Source organism: Pan paniscus, chromosome 11 (genome assembly GCF_029289425.2).
Source record: "Pan paniscus chromosome 11, NHGRI_mPanPan1-v2.0_pri, whole genome shotgun sequence".
Taxonomy (NCBI): Eukaryota; Metazoa; Chordata; class Mammalia; order Primates; family Hominidae; genus Pan; species Pan paniscus.
The window spans coordinates 53,367,786-53,385,389 of NC_073260.2; positions in this window are offsets into that span (position 1 = coordinate 53,367,786).

The following is a 17,604-nucleotide window of genomic DNA, read 5'->3' on the forward strand; positions in this document are numbered from 1 at the left end:
ACCCTGTTTGCCTGGGTATCAGCAGCAGTGGCTGCAGAACAGCAGATTTTCATGAACCGCAAATGTTGCTGTCTGATCATTCCTCTGGAAGTTTTGTCTCAGAGGAGTACCCAGCCGTGTGAGGTGTCAGTCTGCCCGTACTGGGGGTTGCCTCCCAATTAGGCTGCTTGGGGGTCAGGGGTCAAGGACCCACTTGAGGAGGCAGTCTACCCATTCTCAGGTCTCCAGCTGCGTGCTGGGAGAACCACTGCTCTCTTCAAAACTGTCAGACAGGGACATTTAAGTCTACAGAGGTTACTGTTGTCTTTTTGTTTGTCTGTGCCCTGCCCCCAGAGGTGGAGCCTAAAGAGGCAGGCAGGCCTCCTTGAGCTGTGGTGGGCTCCACCCAGTTCGAGTTCCTGGCTGCTTTGTTTACCTATGCAAGCCTGGGCAATGGCAAGTGACCCTCTCCAAGCCTCGCTGCCACCTTGCAGTTTGATCTCAGACTGCTGTGCTAGCAATCAGCGAGACTCCATGGGCGTAGCACCCTCTGAGCCAGGTGTGGGATATAATCTCCTGGTGCACCGTTTGTTAGGACCATCGGAAAAGTGCAGTATTAGGGTGGGAGTGACCCGATTTTCCAGGTGCCATCTCTCACCCCTTTCTTTGACTAGGAAAGGGAACTCCCTGACCTCTTGTGCTTCCCGAGTGAGGCAATGCCTCACCCTGTTTCAGCTCACGCACTGTGCACTGCACCCACTGTCCTGCATCCTCTGTCTGGCACTCCCTAGTGAGATGAACCCGGTACCTGAGATGGAAATGCAGAAATCACCCGTCTTCTGCGTTGTTGATGCTTGGAGCTGTAGACCAGAGCTGTTCCTATTTGGTCATCTTGGCTACCCTTGGTAGTTTCTTTTCCCTCTGCTTCTGGTTCTGAGAGTTTGTCACTAACATAGGATTCCAGAACACTGCTGCAGGGTTCTAAGTGATTGTCCCTCACATAGGAGTTGAAAACAGTCCTGCTGGGTTCAGTGTTATCCCTCACATATGATTCCAGAACACTGCTACGAGGTTCTGAATGTTATTCCCTCACAAAGGATTCCAGAATACTGCTGCTGGGTTCTGAGTGTTTGTCCCTCACATAGGATTCCAGAACACTGCTGCTGGGCTCTGAGTGTTTGTCCCTCACATAGGCTTCTAGAACACTGCTGCAGCTTTCTTAGTGTTTGTCTCTCACATAGGATTCCAGAACACTGCTATGAGGATCTGAATGTTTGTCCCTCACAAAGGTTTCCAGAATGCTGCTGCTGGGTTCTGAGTGTTTGTCCCTCACATAGGATTCCAGAACTCTGTTGCTGGGTTCTGTTTGTTTGTCCCTCACAAAGGAATCCAGAGCACTGCTGCAGGTTTCTGAGTGTTTGACCCTCACATAGGATTCCAGAAAACTGCTGTGGCTTTCCGAGTGTTTGTCCCTCACATAGGATTCCAGAACAGTGCTGCTGGGTTCTAAGTGTTTGTCCCTCACATAGGATTCCAGAACACTGCTGCTGCATTCTGAGTGTTTGTCCCTCACATAGGATTCCAGAACACTGCTATGATTGTCTGAATGTTTGTCCCTCACAAATTATTCCAGAGTACTGCTGCTGGGTTCTGAGTGTTTGTCCCTCACATAGGATTCCAGAACAGTGCTGCCGGGTTCTGAGCATTTGTCCCTCACATAGGATTCCAGAACACTGATACTAAGGTCTGAATGTTTGTCCCTCAGATAAGATTACAGAACACAGCTACGAGGGTCTGAATGATTGTCCCTCACATAGGATTCCAGAACACAGTGGCTGGGTTCTGAGTGTTTGTCCCTCATATAGAATTTCAGAACACTGCTACAAATTTCTGAATGTTTGTCGCTCACAGAGGATTCCAGAACACTGCGGCTGGGTTGTGTTTGTCCCCCACATAGGATTCCAGAATACTGCTGCTGGGTTCTGAGTGTTTGTCCCTCACGTAGGATTCCAGAACACTGCTACGAGGGTCTGAATATTTTTGCCTCTCAAAGGATTCCAGAACACTGCTGCTCAGTTGTGTTTGTTTGTCCCTCACTAGGGACTCCAGTGCACTGCTGCAGGTTTCTGAGAGTTTTTCCCTCACATAGGATTCCAGAACACTTCTACGAGGGTCTGAATGTTTGTATCTCACAGTGGAATCTACAAAACTGCTGCAGGGTTCTGAGTGTTTCTCACTCATACAGGATTACAGAACACTGCTGCTGGGTTCTGAGAGTTTATCCCTCACATGGGATTCCAGAACACAGCTGCTGGCTTCTGAGTGTTTGTCCCTCACATAGGATTGCAGAACACTGCTACGAGGGTCGGAATGCTTGTCCATCACAAAGGACTCCGGAATATTGCTGCTGGGTTCTGAGTGTTTGTCCGTCACATAGGATTCCAGAACACTGCTTCAAGAGTCTGAATGTTTTTCCCTCTCAAAGGATTCTAGAACACTGCTGCTGGGTTCTAAGTGTTTGTCCCTCACATAGGATTCCAGAACACTGCTGTGAGGTTCTGAAACTTTGTCCGTCACAAAGGATTCCAGAACACAGCTGCTGTGTTCTGAGTGTTTGTCCCTCACATAGGATTCCAGAACACTGCTGTGAGGTTCTGAAACTTTGTCCATCACAAAGGATTCCAGAACACAGCTGCTGTGTTCTGAGTGTTTGTCCCTCACATAGGATTCCAGAACTCTGCTGCTGGGTTCTGAGTGTTTGTCCCACACTTAGCATTCCAGAACAATCCTGCTGGGTTCTGAGTGTTTTTCCCTCACATAGGGTTCCAGAGCACTGCTGCTGAGTTCTGAGTGTTTGTCCCATATATAGAATTCCAGAACAATGCTACGATGGTCTGAATGTTTTTCCCTCACATAGGATTCCAGAACACTGCTACGATGGTCTGAATGTTTGTCCATCACAAAGGATTCATAACACTGCTATGGGTTCTGACTGTCCCTCACAATGGATTCCAGAAAACTGCTTTGAGAATCTCAATGTTTGTCCCTCACAAAGTATTCCAGAGCACTGCTGCAGGGTTCTGTGTGTTTGTCCCTCACATGGGATTCGAAAACACTCCTGTTGGGTTCAGAGTGTTTTCCCTCACATAAAATTCCAGAACACTGCTACAAGCTTCTGAATGTTTGTCCCTCACAAAGGATTCCAGAACACTGCTGCTGGGTTCTTAGTGTTTGACCCTCACATAGGATTCCAGAGCACTGCTACTCGGTTCTGAGTGTTTGTCCCTCACATAGCATTCCAGAACACAGGTACGAAGTTCTGAATGTTTGTCGCTCAAATAGGATTCCAGAACAATGCTGCTGGGTTCTGAATGTTTGACACTGACACGGGATTCCAGAACACTGCTGCTGGGTTCTGAGTGTTTCTCCCTCACATAGGATTCCAGGAAACTGCTTCTGGGTTCTGAGTGTTTGTCCCTCACATAGGATTCCAGAACACTGCTTCGAGGGTCTGAATGTTTTTCCCTCACAAAGGACTCCAGAACACTTTTGCTGGGTTCTGAGTGTTTGCCCCTCATATAGGATTCCAGAGCAATGCTACGAGTATCTGAATGTTTTTCCCTCACATAGGATTCCAGAACATTGCTAAGAGTGTCTGAATGTTTTTCCCTCACAGAGTATTCCAGAACACTGCTGCTGGATCTGAGTGTTTGTCCCTCACATAGGATTCCAGAACACTGCTGCTGTTTCTGAGTGTTTGTCCCTCACCTTGGATTCCAGAAAACAGCTACGACGGTCTGAATTTTTGTCCATCACAAAGGATTTTAGAAGACTGTTGCTGGATCTGAGTGTTTGTCCCTCACACAGGATTCCAGAACACTGCTTCGATGGTCTGAATGTTTGTCCCTCACAAAGGATTCTAGAACACTGCTGCTGGTTTCTTAGTGTTTGTCACTCACATAGGATTCCAGAACACTGCTGCTGGGTTCTGAGTGTTTGTCCCTCACATGGGATTCCAGTACCTAACTGCTAGGTTCAAAGTGTTTGTCCCTCACATACGATTCCAGAACACTGCTATGAGGTTCTGAATGTTTGTCCCTCACAAAGGATTCCAGAACACTGCTTCTGAGTTCTGAGTGTTTGTCTGTCAAATAGGATTCCAGTACATGGCTGCTGGGCTCTGTTCGTTTGTCCATCACAAAGGATTCCAGAACACTGCTTCTGAGTTCTGAGTGTTTGTCTGTCAAATAGGATTCCAGTACACGGCTGCTGGGCTCTGTTTGTTTGTCCATCACAAAGGATTCCAGAACACTGCTATAGGTTTCTGAGTGTTTGTCCCTCACATAGGATTCCAGAACAATTCTACGAGACTCCGAATGTTTGTCCTTCAGATAGGATTTCAGAACACAGTGGCTGGGTTCTGAGTGTTTGTCCCTCACATAGGGTATCAGAACACTGCTGCTGGGATCTGAGTGTTTGTCTTTCACAGAGGATTCCAGAACACTGCTGCTTTGTTCTGAGTGTTTGTCCCTCACATAGAATTCTAGAACACTGCCACTCAGTACTGAGGGTTTGTCCCTTACATAGAATTCTAGAACACTGCAGCTCATTTCTGAGTGTTTGTCCCTCACTTAGGATTCCAGAACAATGCTACGATTGTCTGAATGTTTGTTCCTTACCAAGTATTCCACAACACTGCTGCTGGGTTCTGAGAGTTTGGCACTCACATTGGTTTCCAGAACACCACTACGAGGGTCTGAATGTCCCACACATAGGATTCCGGAACACTGCTAAGAGGGTCTGAATGTTTTTCCCTCAGAAAGGATTCCAGAACCCTGCTACTGGATTCTGTTTGTTTGTCCCTTACAAAGGATTTCAGAGCACTGCTCCTGGTTGCTGAGTGTTTGTCCCTCACATAGGATTCCAGAACACTTCTGCAAGTGTCTGAATGTTTGTCCCTCAGAGAGGATTCCAGAAGACAGTGGATGGGTTCTGGGTATTTGTCCATCACATAGGATTCCAGAACACTGCTGCTGGGTTCTGAGTGTTTGTCCCTCACATAAGGTTTCAGAACACTGCTGCTGTGTTCTGAGTGTTTGTCCCTCACAGAGGATTCCAGAACACTGCTCCTGGGTTCTGAGTTTTTGTCCATCATATAGGATTCTGGAACACTGCTACGAGGGTCTGAATGTTTATCCCTTACAAAGGACTACAGAACAGTTCTGGAATCCTATGTGAGGGACAAACACTCAGAACCCAGCAGTGTTCTGGAATCCTATGTGAGGTCAGTGTGGGGGGATGGGGGAGGGATAGCATTAGGAGATATACCTAATGCTAAATGACAAATTAATGGGTGCAGCACACCAACATGGCACATGTATACATATGTAACAAACCTGCACATTTTGCACATGTACCCTAAAACTTAAAGTATAATAATAAATTTAAAAAATAAAATAAAATAATAAAAAAAGAATTAACATAGTTTTATGTAGTCTTCAGTAGACAACATTCATCCATGTAAACTAAAAAATATTTTCTACAATCATGTGAATATAAGGCCACAATATTTACTATGAATAAATCCCTTAAATAGTAATTTTAATATCGTTATTTATTCTTTTGAAATATAAAGTATTATAACTGAGTTAAGGTTACAGATAATTTAAAAAATGTATGTCATTACTAGTATATTAATATTATTTATACTTAGATATTTATATCTAATATCCAAAGAAAATTTACTATCTAATTGTTACAGTAGATATTAATCTGACATACTTATTAATTCATCCCATAGATATAATAATATGTCAGCTGGGCATGGTGGCTCACACCTATAATCACAGCACTTTGGGAGGCCAAGGCAGGTGGATCACCTGAGGTCAGGAGTTTGAGACCACCCTGACCAACATGGAGAAACCCCGTCTCTACTAAAAAAAAATACACAATTAGCAGGGGATGGTGGTGCATGCTTGTAATCCTAGCTAATCGGGAGACTGAAGCAGGAGAATCACTTGAACCCGGGAGGTGGAGGCTGCAGTGAGCTGAGATTGCACTATTGCACTCCAGCCTGGGCAACAAGATCAAAACTCTGTCTCAAAAAACAAAACAACAAAAAAAGATAGAGTAGTAGGTTAGCAAAATTTTATATTCTATCTTTTTGTTGTTGTTGTTTTTGAGATGGAGTCTGGCTCTGTCACCCAGGCTAGAGTGCAGTGGCGTGATCTCAGCTCACTGCAACCTCTACCTCCTGGGTTCAAGCGATTGTCTTGTCTCAACCCTTAAGTAGCTGGGATTACAGTTGTCTGCCACCACGCCTGGCTAGTTTTTGTATTTTAGTAGAGACGGGGTTTCACCCTGTTGGCCAGGCTGGTCTTCAACTCTCGACCTAGGTGATCCACCTGCCTCAGCCTCCCAAAGTGCTGGGATTACAGGTGTGAGCCACCGCATCCTGCCTTACAGTCTATTCTTATGTTTTACTAAATTAGGAATGCCACTCTTACAGAACAAATCAATGCAAGTGATGTGACTACCCAAAAATCATGAATCATAATAGTCTTCAGTTAGATATGTTGCAATCTCAGATATAGTTCTACTATGTAAACAGAGTCAAATTCCAATTCTTTATCAAAAAGTGCTGGCGAAGGTTGCCTGATGTGTTCCAGTGTAGATCCTCAATCCAATGGCCAGCAGATGAGAGAGCAGCAGATATGGAAGAAAAATCTTAAGAAATTCTGCTGAGAATATGCCCCCTTTCATCATAACACTGTGTTTCTTGTGTTGAGAGCGGCTGTGCATTTTGGGTGTTTAGAGAGAAACTGTCTCAGGGGAGTGAGTATTTTCTGGTCAACTTGGCTAATATTATATGTAATCTGAATTTTTCTTTCAGATGCTTTTAACCTCTTAATACAATTTTATTCAGACTGAGGGCTGTTTTTCTCTTCAATGCTTTCGGTGTCTGTCTTCAGAAGGGACACCCAAAAGTGTCTCATGGTGTTTCTGAGTGAGTTGGGCTGTCACAATGAGAACTCTTTCGCACTCTATCCAGACCCATGCTGGGAATCCAGCAGTATTTTTTTGTCACCATTATAAATAGAAATGTAGCTGAAACATTGCTCCCATTTCCATTATTGAAAAAGTGCAATCCTACCCAGGAGTCCTGCAGGTTCTCCTCCTGCAGTTCAGGGACCCTGCTCCATAATGTGACACTGGAGTGCAGCTGTGGTGGTTGGAGTCCATGTGGAATGTGGGCTGCCAGCTGTGTGCTGTGAGCTGTGCCTCAATGGTAGATGGAAGGGGGAGAGATGGGACACAGGCCACCAGGACAGGGCAAGCAGGATTGCTGCAGCCCATGGCCTAGGGAGTAGGGACCCTTTGCTTTGAAATGTAAATAGCCAAAAGAATAGTATCCTATCTCACAGTGTCTGTAAAAGAACCAGAGCCTACTTTCAGCAGGCACCTGGCTGTAAGTTGCAAAACTACCTCCTGTCGTGAAGATGTCAGAAGTTTATTTTTCCTTTCAATATAACTAATTAACATACACAGATGGCCTCCCCAATTACCAGGTGAACTTAGGATAAACTGTGTATGACAAATGATGCTGTGAAATCTTCCACTTGAGGACTAATTATGGAGACCTTTCTGTCTTTGCAATCTCTTGAGCAGATTGTCTGTGATTCATGTCACATCACATTCTGGTTTTATTGTGCAATAAAACACTTTTCTTTCTGTTCTGTTATTGTGGGGTTTTTCTAGGATTGGAGATAATTTTCCTTTTAATTATATTTCTCAAACACTGTTCACAATTACCAGACATTGTATATATGTATAAATTGCCCACCAAGCTTCACTTTAGAGAAGGCTTTCCCCCTCAGGCTTCCAGTCAACCCAGTCAGTTGTGCTTCAAAGTGCACACTGCCCCCAGAGTATGCAGGCAGACTTGTGTCTCTGCCTGTTTCACATCTATAGTCCCCTACAACCACTCATAGAGAGGTTAAGCCTTTCTACAAGTGGTTGACAAAATTCACAGGACAGTAATCAACCATTTCACCTCTTTCAGTGACCATAGTGTCTTGAGACCTGAAACTGAGTTGGAGACTATTAGGCCCAGAAGAACAATTAGGGTGACATGTGTGCATTGAGTAAACATGAGTATCTCAAAGTTCCTCTTTCTCCTCCTCCCAAAATTCCCATGAATGTGCAGTTAACACCTGCCATTTCTCCATCCATCCAGGACCTAAATCTACAGTACCAAATTCTGAATCTCGGTCTTGAGATTAGAGGAAAAAGAATAACTTTGATCTGAGGAGTGCAAGTCCTTTTAGTTTTATCAGGCCTGGAGGGACATAAAAATGAGAACATAATTATGTTCTACTGCCTCCTTTGAGCTACGTGTTTACCTCTTGAAACTGTTTGCTATTCCTACAAGTAGATATAAATTAACCTAATAATGCCACACTAGATGTTATAAGCAATACCTCACAGCTTAAAAATATATAGCCAATTAGTCATCAATGTTATTTCTGTAGATCAAGAAGAATTTCTGACAAACAACTTTGTTTCAGTCCACTCCCTGTCCCTCTCTTTTGCTTTTGTAAATCCACTTGTAACTGCTGCTAATTAAAGTGTACTTTCAAGGCAACTTGAATCTATGCTCCCAGATTTCAATCCTCAGGCTTGGCCCAAATAAACTCTCTACTTAAATGAGTGTTGCCTTAGCCTTTTCTTTTTAGGCTGACATATCATGTGCTAGAGCAGACTTTATGATGGAAATTTTTTTTTTTACTCTCCTTGCTGTAACACCAAAGAATGAAGAGTCAGGTTGATCTTACCTGTAATCTGTACATAAGAGCTGAGCTCTCCCTGGGATTCACAGGAGAGAGCCAGATTTTGGATTGACAATGTACAGAAAACCCATAGGAGACATTTTCTGATCTGTGAGATGTCAGCATAGAAATCTTAAAGCCCTTCTTTCAGAGTGTATCCCTTTGAGCTTTCCAGATCTTTTCCAGTGACCTGCTATGGTTATGTGAGAGGCTGCTGGTGTAAATAGAATCTGGTTGCACAATCTGTAAGTGTAAACATGCATGTCAGCAGGGAGAGATCAAAGCCACAAAATACCCAGAGCAATGACATAAGTTTACCTATTTGTAAAATGTGATACTGGAGTAGAGTATTCTTGTCCTTTCTCTTACCTAAGACCTAGCTAATCAGAACAGGTGATATCACATGTAGATCCAGGTTCTGGAGCTCTACCAGGGCAGTTCCATTTTCTATTTAGAATCAGCTTGAGTCTTTCCTACCTGGATCAACATATGGTCATCAGTCTATGGTCACTAGGAATCCTCTCACAATCACCCGGGAATCTTTAAGACATTTCAGGATGTCCTGTACAGACTTGGATCAGACTGGCAGGAGTGCCTAATTCTGCTTCCATGTTAGAGGAAGGGAAATGAGTCATTCAGTGTCTGTTCCTTCTTTTGTAGAAAGAATCTCCTTGGTTGGTACTTGGATGAGAGTTTCTCCAGTTTCCTTGGCAAAAAATTCAGGAGTTCTGGAGACTTGGACTGATAAACAAATTGTCTCCATTTCATATGGCCTTTAGAAAAATAGATGAAGCAGTCAGGGTCCCTGTCATTCAAAAACTTTCAGTCTAGAGCAACTGGATAAATAGTTTAATTAAGCATCGTATAGTCAATACAATAAAGTGGGAGTGTTAAGGGGACTTGGGCGATGACTCTGATGTTGTTGTGACTTCTGATGTCACCACCTGAAGAGCTATTCTCAAACAGGAGAGTTATTTGTATTTCTACTGCTTTTACCTTGCTAAGAATACATATTTTCTAATAAAATTATCCTAGAAAGCCCTAAAAGTTTTGGTTAAATTGCTTGTTATTATATGTTATAAAATAGATTAGTGGCTAAATGGATTAAAATTATACAAACTCTTAAGTTTCTCTTGGACAGGCTTAGGAAAGACAGAACAAGAAGTACTCCAGCAGCATAGAGATCATAATTCAACATTGGACCGTTTCTCCACCCCAGCTCTGTCCAGATTCACCCTTTTCTGAGGCTCATTCAGGTCTGGTCCCACCCTGGAGTTTCTCCTCACAGAACTCATAAGAGGAGACCAGAGATTTGGGAGGTGGCTCCTGCTGCCTCTCCAGAGCTTATGCTCACAATATTCTGAAACCCAAAAGCAGATAAATTAGAGCAATAAACTATATATTTTGAGGTCTTAACTTCTTTCTTTTTAATTAAAACCAGTGCTTGTAGAGACATTCCATCCCAGTAGTTACTGCACAAGTCACAAGAAAGTAAAAGAAACACAATAAAAAATCCCTTTAAACTACACTTAACCCTTTCCTTTCTGTATCCCTCCCATCTGTCTATATTTATCACTTATGCTATACATTTTTTTAAAAAAATCAGTGAGAGGCCGGGCTCTGTGGCTCATGCCTGTAATACTAGCATTTTGGGAGGCCAAGGTGTGCAGATCACTTGAGGTTGGCAGTTCGAGACCAGCGTGACCAACATGGAGAAACCCCATCTCTACTAAAAATACAAACTTAGCTCAGTGTCGTGGTGCATGCCTGTAATCCCAACTACTCGGGAGGCTGAGGCAGGAGAATCCTTTGAACCCAGGAGGCGGATGTTGTGGTGAGCTGAGATCATGCCATTGCACTTCCAGCCTGGGCAACAAGAGTGAAACTCCGTCCCGAAAAAAAAAAAAAAATCAATAAGAGATAAACAGGGAAGAAAACAATGCTGGCCCCTTCATCTAAATTCTGAGAATTATTGAACACTTAGTACCCAACTCTCAAGTTGTTATGAAGATTAAATCACATAATGTGATGTTCCCGGCACAGTGCTCTGTAACATACTCCGGAGCATATAGTACCTGCTTAATAAGCATTGCATAAGTATATGTGTACATGTTGTTTTTCAGTGCAGACTTACTCAGACGTTGTTGCCTTCTCCTGTCTCTGAAGTTAAAGAGCTAGCAAAGAATGTGGTTTTTCAGGATAGAGATTGATTTTTTATTTGATCAGAAGTATTTGTGTTGTGATGAGTGATGAGTGTAAGATTTTGTTCCATGCCTGCTTTCTCTAGCTAAATGCTACTAATGATGGGTCTGGGGAAGCTACATCAGCATTGACAGGAGATGTGTTTAAAATGCACTTTCATGGATGCTTTTAAAACCTGCAGAATCACATTACATAGTGTAGGGCCAGGGTTACCAAATGATTTATATGCACATTGAAGTTTGAGAGGCAATGTTTAGCTAAGTGGTTCTTGGCCCAGGCTTCTAATTAAGATTCCATGGCCAGGTTGCAGAAATCTTTTCACTTGTGCCCTTCCCACAGGCTCTGTATATTGTTGTGGGTGGAAGCATCCTTGTTGATATAATTAAGTGCCTCATGTGACTCCAGGTTGAGGCCAGGGTCAAACATGAGGAATTCAAAATACATTCATGAGAGTTGAGTTCAAACTTTATTCCAAAGGGAGGTCACAGGGCCTGCTATGGTTGGATTTGGTAGGGACAAGTTAGTGTGGCCCATATCCCCATTGCTGTAGCAGAAATTGTGGCATCTGTGGCAGGAAAAGAGAAAGATAAATTTTGATCTTTGTGGAGGAGCTCACTGTCCTTGAATCTCACCTGTTATAAAGAACATAAATGGGTGGACATTTTCTGCATGCCTGGATCTTTCTACCTGTGTTTGTGGTGGTAGCAGGTGAAGAGATTGTGCTGATTCCTTTAAAGGCATATTCCCAAGATGCAGGTGTGACTTGTCCAGAGAATATCACCTGAGAATAAATCCTAGAGAAGGACGATGAAGAGAAAAATGGCTTTTTCTCAGGTGACTGTGTCTCAGACCAGGAGCAGTGTTCACTCTGCCTCCTGGAATGCCATATGTTTAGAACTTACAAACCTGTACTTCTTGACTTTATGCTGTTTCTCCCTATAAGTTTGTTTAAACACTTTTTCTTCTCATGATAGTCAAACAACTCTGAAAAAATATTATTTTCTATACACTAGAGCCTTCTTGACATTCTCTTCATCTTGGCTTCTTCTCTGCCATGCAGAATTCTCATCATTAATTTATGACTCATAATATTAAAAATATTCCCTTTGGCTGGGCGCGGTGGCTCATGCCTATTATCCCAGCATTTTGAGAGGCCGATGTGTGTGGATGACCTGAGGTCAGGAGTTCGAGACCAGCCTGGCCAACATGGTGAAACCCTGTCACTACTAAAAATACAAAAAATAGCTGGGCATGGTGGCGGGTGCCTGTAATCCCAGCTACTTGGGAGGCTGAGGCAAGAGAATCACTTGAACCCAGGAGGTGGAGGTTCTGGAGGTTGCAGTGAGCCTACATCGTGCCACTGCACTCCAGCCTGGGCAACAGAGAGAGACTCCATCTCCAAAGGAAAAAAAAAAAAGAAAAATACCCTTTGTTGCTGGTGCTGGTGCACATGGAAAGGTATGGATACCCAAGATTCCTACTGGGGAAGAGGTGAGGTTCTTAGATATTCATGAAAAATGGGAATATGTAATGTTGAAGTTCTGTCTGTGTGCTCCATCAACTCGATGCGGAACAGGATTAAAATATGCACATTTGAACAGGATGGCATTTATTACCCAGAATAATTCAGAAAGTTTTGAAAAAAATAATTAGAAGATAGTCGCTTTCTAGAATGCTAAAGAAAGTCTGCGTAAATACTTTAATAGAGATTACACAACATGAGTGATTACTGTCGTTTGCATTTTGCATAAAACTTGTTTCTTTATGATTAGATTTGAATTATAATTTGCTTCTTTGGCGGGGGCCAGTATCCCAGCAGTGATATTGTGTTCTTCTGTGAGCATCAGCGCATGATGAAAATTTGTTCTGTTATAATTGGTGTTAATTTGATTCGCTTAGTTAAATAGTTCTCTGAGAATTTTTTTTCCACCGTAGAGTTATTTTTCTCTTTATTATTGAGTACCCTGGGGACATTTACCAGCTGATGTGCATAAAGCATCACATGTAATCTGGAAGTTCTCTTTTCTTCTTAGATTGTCTTTGCATATGTCTTTCTTTAAAAAGTGAAGTCTCTCATCTTTGTTTACTGGTCATAAAAACCCAGGCTCTGTCACTTAATGAATGTTTGACAAAATATTTATCTTGGGCCAGAAAGATTGGTGTCACTTGTGAGCTTGTTAGAAATTCAGAAACTCAGGTTTTACCTCAGGTTTCTTGAAACAAAATCTGCATAAAATGATCTCCAGTTTATTGTTGTACACATTAAAATTTGAGAGGTACTTTATAAGTAAGCCTGACTTTTTAATCTGAGAAATATGCAGAACTTGTACTGTATGATTAAATGGAGCACTCAAAAATGTACATGTCTATGTTCCTGTTGTTAATTTTGTACTTTATCATTCAAAAAATATCAATACACTACACTGGTATTGTGAATCTTATGCTCTCTTTTCTCAGAGATAGAGAATACAACAGAGAATATTTCTTTGTTGGGAATTATTTTATAGGACAATTTCAGTCGCATCAGTCAGAATCAGTTCTCTTCACTCATTTTATCTTGAGTCAGTTTAAAAATTCTGCCCATGGCCACTTGAAGTGGGTGTGTGTGTGTTTTCAGGGACTGTTGACATTCAGGGATGTAGCCATAGAATTCTGTCTGGAGGAGTGTCAATACCTGGATGCTGCTCAGCAGAATTTGTATATGGATGTGATGTTACAGAACTACAGAAACCCGGTCTTCTTGGTTGAGGATAACTTCAATATAGAATTCCTAATTTACCCTAAAGATTTCATTTTCTTCCTTTGTAGGATGTGTTTTGGTAATTTCTGCTTTGCATGAGTAAATTTCAGATCCCTGTTTTCAAGACAATCTTGAGGATTTTTTGGTGTGGAAAATAAATTCTTCAGGTTGTTTCATTTTGACCTGAATTTTCCCCTTTCCTGAGTTTATCTATATTATTCACTCTAGATAAGTGGTAATTTCAGAAATTTAGCAGCATAAAATAATGTCAACACCTTAAAATTCAATTGCCACCACCAATTTTTGATTCAGTAATACTGGGGTGTGAAACAGAGGACCCACATATTTAATGTACTTTCTGAATATGCTAAAGGGTCTGTCAGTAAAAAGTATTTTGGAATTAATTTTCTAGAATCTTCTATTATGTCCTCTTTTCTCTACTTAGAACAGTATTAGGTTGGTAAATGGAGAATTCCAGGAAAAGTCATGCTCATGCTGCTTTTTAAAATAAAACAGGTATTGTCTTCTCTAAGCCAGACCAGGTCACCTGTCTGGAGCAAAGGAAAAAGCCATGGAGTATGAAGCACCCAGGTGGGTGAAAGCGAATGAAGAAGAGGATGACATAGATGAGACATCCAAAGGCTGAGAGGAACCCAGACTTTTACATGTGTTTTGGGAAGCTGTGCTCCAGTGGATATCGTTTCTGAGAAGCCTGGGTTTTTTCACTTGTTCTCACATAGGGGCATCCTCTGTCCCATGCTCTCTAATGACTCTACATTTTCTTCAATAATTTTTCTTCAGATTTGCAGTGAGAGCCAAAGTTCTCTTTACGGCTTATAAAAGAGTGCACAATCTGACTACTTTTATTGCTTTTGAGGATATACAAATAGCTGCATATTTTTTAGAAACCCTGTGTTTAACCATTTTTAAGTTCGCTTTCTGCATTGTGTCTGAAATATGTAAAAGTAGTGATATTGAGATTTGGTTCAGAAATCCCAGAAATACAACAAACATATGTTGTATGTTTTCTGCTTTATAGTTTCTTATTTTATGGAGGTTTCAAATGTGTTTCTACAGAAATTCATACTCGGTAATTTAATCAGAATATTAAGTATCTGTTTAAGAATATCTAATGTTATTTGAATTGATATTTTTATTCTTTTAGTACTAACTGAGGTTGGTAATTTCAATTCTGTCTTAATTTCTCAACTGTAATATAACGTAGATATTTCCTACATTTCTGCAATTCACTATGTCAGGGAACTTAGAACATTACTGAGCATATGTTAAGCTCCCGCTTCTTTCCTTGTTTTTTAAATTATTATTTTGTAATTTTATCTTGTTTAGGATAAAGTTTACCAGAACTGTAATTTATATGTGTGTATATATATGTAGGTGTGTATTGTGGATTTTTTTACAAATAAAAATTCTATATATATTTATTGTGTACAATGTAATGACTTACTGCATGTGTAGATTGTAAAATGATGAGCACAATTATGTTTATGAGCATTTCTATCACCTTTCCTCACATAGGTACCTTTTTTGTAATGAAAACATCTGAGGTCTGCTGACACCAAATTTTAAGCATACAAAAATTTAGTGTGTTAACTGTATCATGAAGCTATACATTACATTTGAAAAACTTACTCATAACAGAAAATTTGTGTCTTTTCAACATCTTTTCATTTTCTCCCATATCTAGTCCCTGACAACTTTCATTGTAGTCTCTGCTTCTGTGAGTTCATCTTTCTTAGATTCCCCATATAAGTGAGAATGTGCAGTATTTCTCTTTCTGTGTCTGGCTTATTTCCCTTGGCATAATATCTTCCAGTTCTACCCATGTTGTTGAAATGGCAAGTTTTTGTTATTTTTCAGGCTAAATAATATTCTATTGTTTATTTACACCAGCTTTTCTTTATTCAGCATCCACAAACATTTAGGTTTTTTATATCTTGGCAATTGTGAATAATGCTGCAACAAATATGGTGGTACAGATATGTCTTCAAGTTACTTATTTCTTTTCCTTTTGTTATATAAACAGTATTATATACACAATACTACTATTGCTAGATTGTGCAGTAGTTCTGTATTTCAAATAACCTCTATTGGTTTTTGTAATGACTCCATCAATTTATAACTCTCCAAGAATGTACAGAATTTTTTTCTTCAAAGTGTTGTCAACACTTGTTATGTTTCTTCTTTTTACATTATCCATTCTAACATGTTTGAAATGATACTCATCATGGTTTTGATTTGCAATTGCCAGATATTTGGTGATATTGAGTACTTTATGGCTTATCTGTTGGCCATTTGTATGTCTTCATTGGACAAATATCAGTTTAGTTTTTTGCCTATTTTGAACTGGGTTACTGTTGTTTTTGCTTGTAATCTGCTTGCATTTCTTATATATTTTGTATATCAATCTTTTATCAGATGTATGGTTTGCAAATATTTTTTCCCATTCAACAAATTTTTTTATTTTATTCTTCCCTTTTCTGTGCACAAGGTTTTTAGTTTGATGCAGTCCAGCTTGTTTATATTTGCTTTTGTTGCTGTACTTTTGGTATTATGTCTAACAAATTATTGTTAAGACCATATCATGAGGGTTTTCCATGTATTTTTTTTCAGATTTTTTAAGGATTCATATTAAGTCTGTAATTTAACTTTTAGCATGGTGTAAGAAAAATAAGCTAGTTTTATTCTTTTGCCTGGAGGTATCCAGTTTTTTCAGAACCAAATATTAAAAAGACTATACTTTGTTCATTGTGTATTTTTGGTGCACTTGTCAAAGATTAGTAAACTTTATATGCCTGGGTTTATTTCTGGGCTCTATTCTGTTCCATTGTTTTCTTGTGTCCATATTTTGCATATATCATCTTGTTTTTTTACTACAATCTTAAAATATAGTTTGAAATCATAAAGTATGAAGTTTGGTTGTTTTGTTCCTTTTCCTCTAGATTGCTTTGGTTTTTCAAAGCCTATTGTAGTTTCATGCAAATTTTAGAATTGTAGTTTCCATTACCGTGAAAAATGTCACTGGATTTTTAATAGAGAGTTCATCGAAACTGTAGATCACTTTGACTCATATGGCACTTTATAATATTTATTCTTCCAGTTCATAAACATGAAATCTTTTTGCATTTATTTATGACTTCTTCCATTTCTTTCACAATATATGTTTCAGTGTAAAGAACTTTTGCCTTCTTTGTTAAATTTATTTTTCAGAAATTTATTATTTTAATTCTATTGGAAATGAGATTGTTTTCTTCCTTTTTTATCAGATGGTTTGTTGTTAGCATATGGAATCATAACTGATAATTATATGTTAATTTTATATATTGCCAATTTTCTGAGGGCATTTGTTAGTTTTTGATGTATTGTTTATGGTTTTCTATATATAAGATCATGTCACCTACAAACAGCAACATTTTAATTCTTTTCCTCAATTTGAATGTCATTTTTAGGGTCATTTTCTTGACTAATTCTTCTGCAAAGTACTTTCACTGCTATGTTAATATAGAAACATTGACAATGGAACCATGTAGCCTTACCCCGGTGTCTATAAATTTGAAGAAGCAAACAGCTCTTTAATTTTTTATAAACTGGTTTCAGGAGGTACAGATCTCCTTTCGTTGGGTCCCCAGGGTAATGGGTCCACAGGGTAATGGGATGCCCTATGAGCTTGTAGTAGGGAAGAGTTTATAACTGTGTCACAAGGCTGCTGCGTATGCAGTGGATTCAACTTTGAAGTGGCTTTTTACCAGGGGCTTTGGTTGTTGTGATTCCCATCTAATGTCTGGGCGGGCTGGATTTCCTTCAGGACTTTTATTTATAGTGCAGAAACTAGGACAG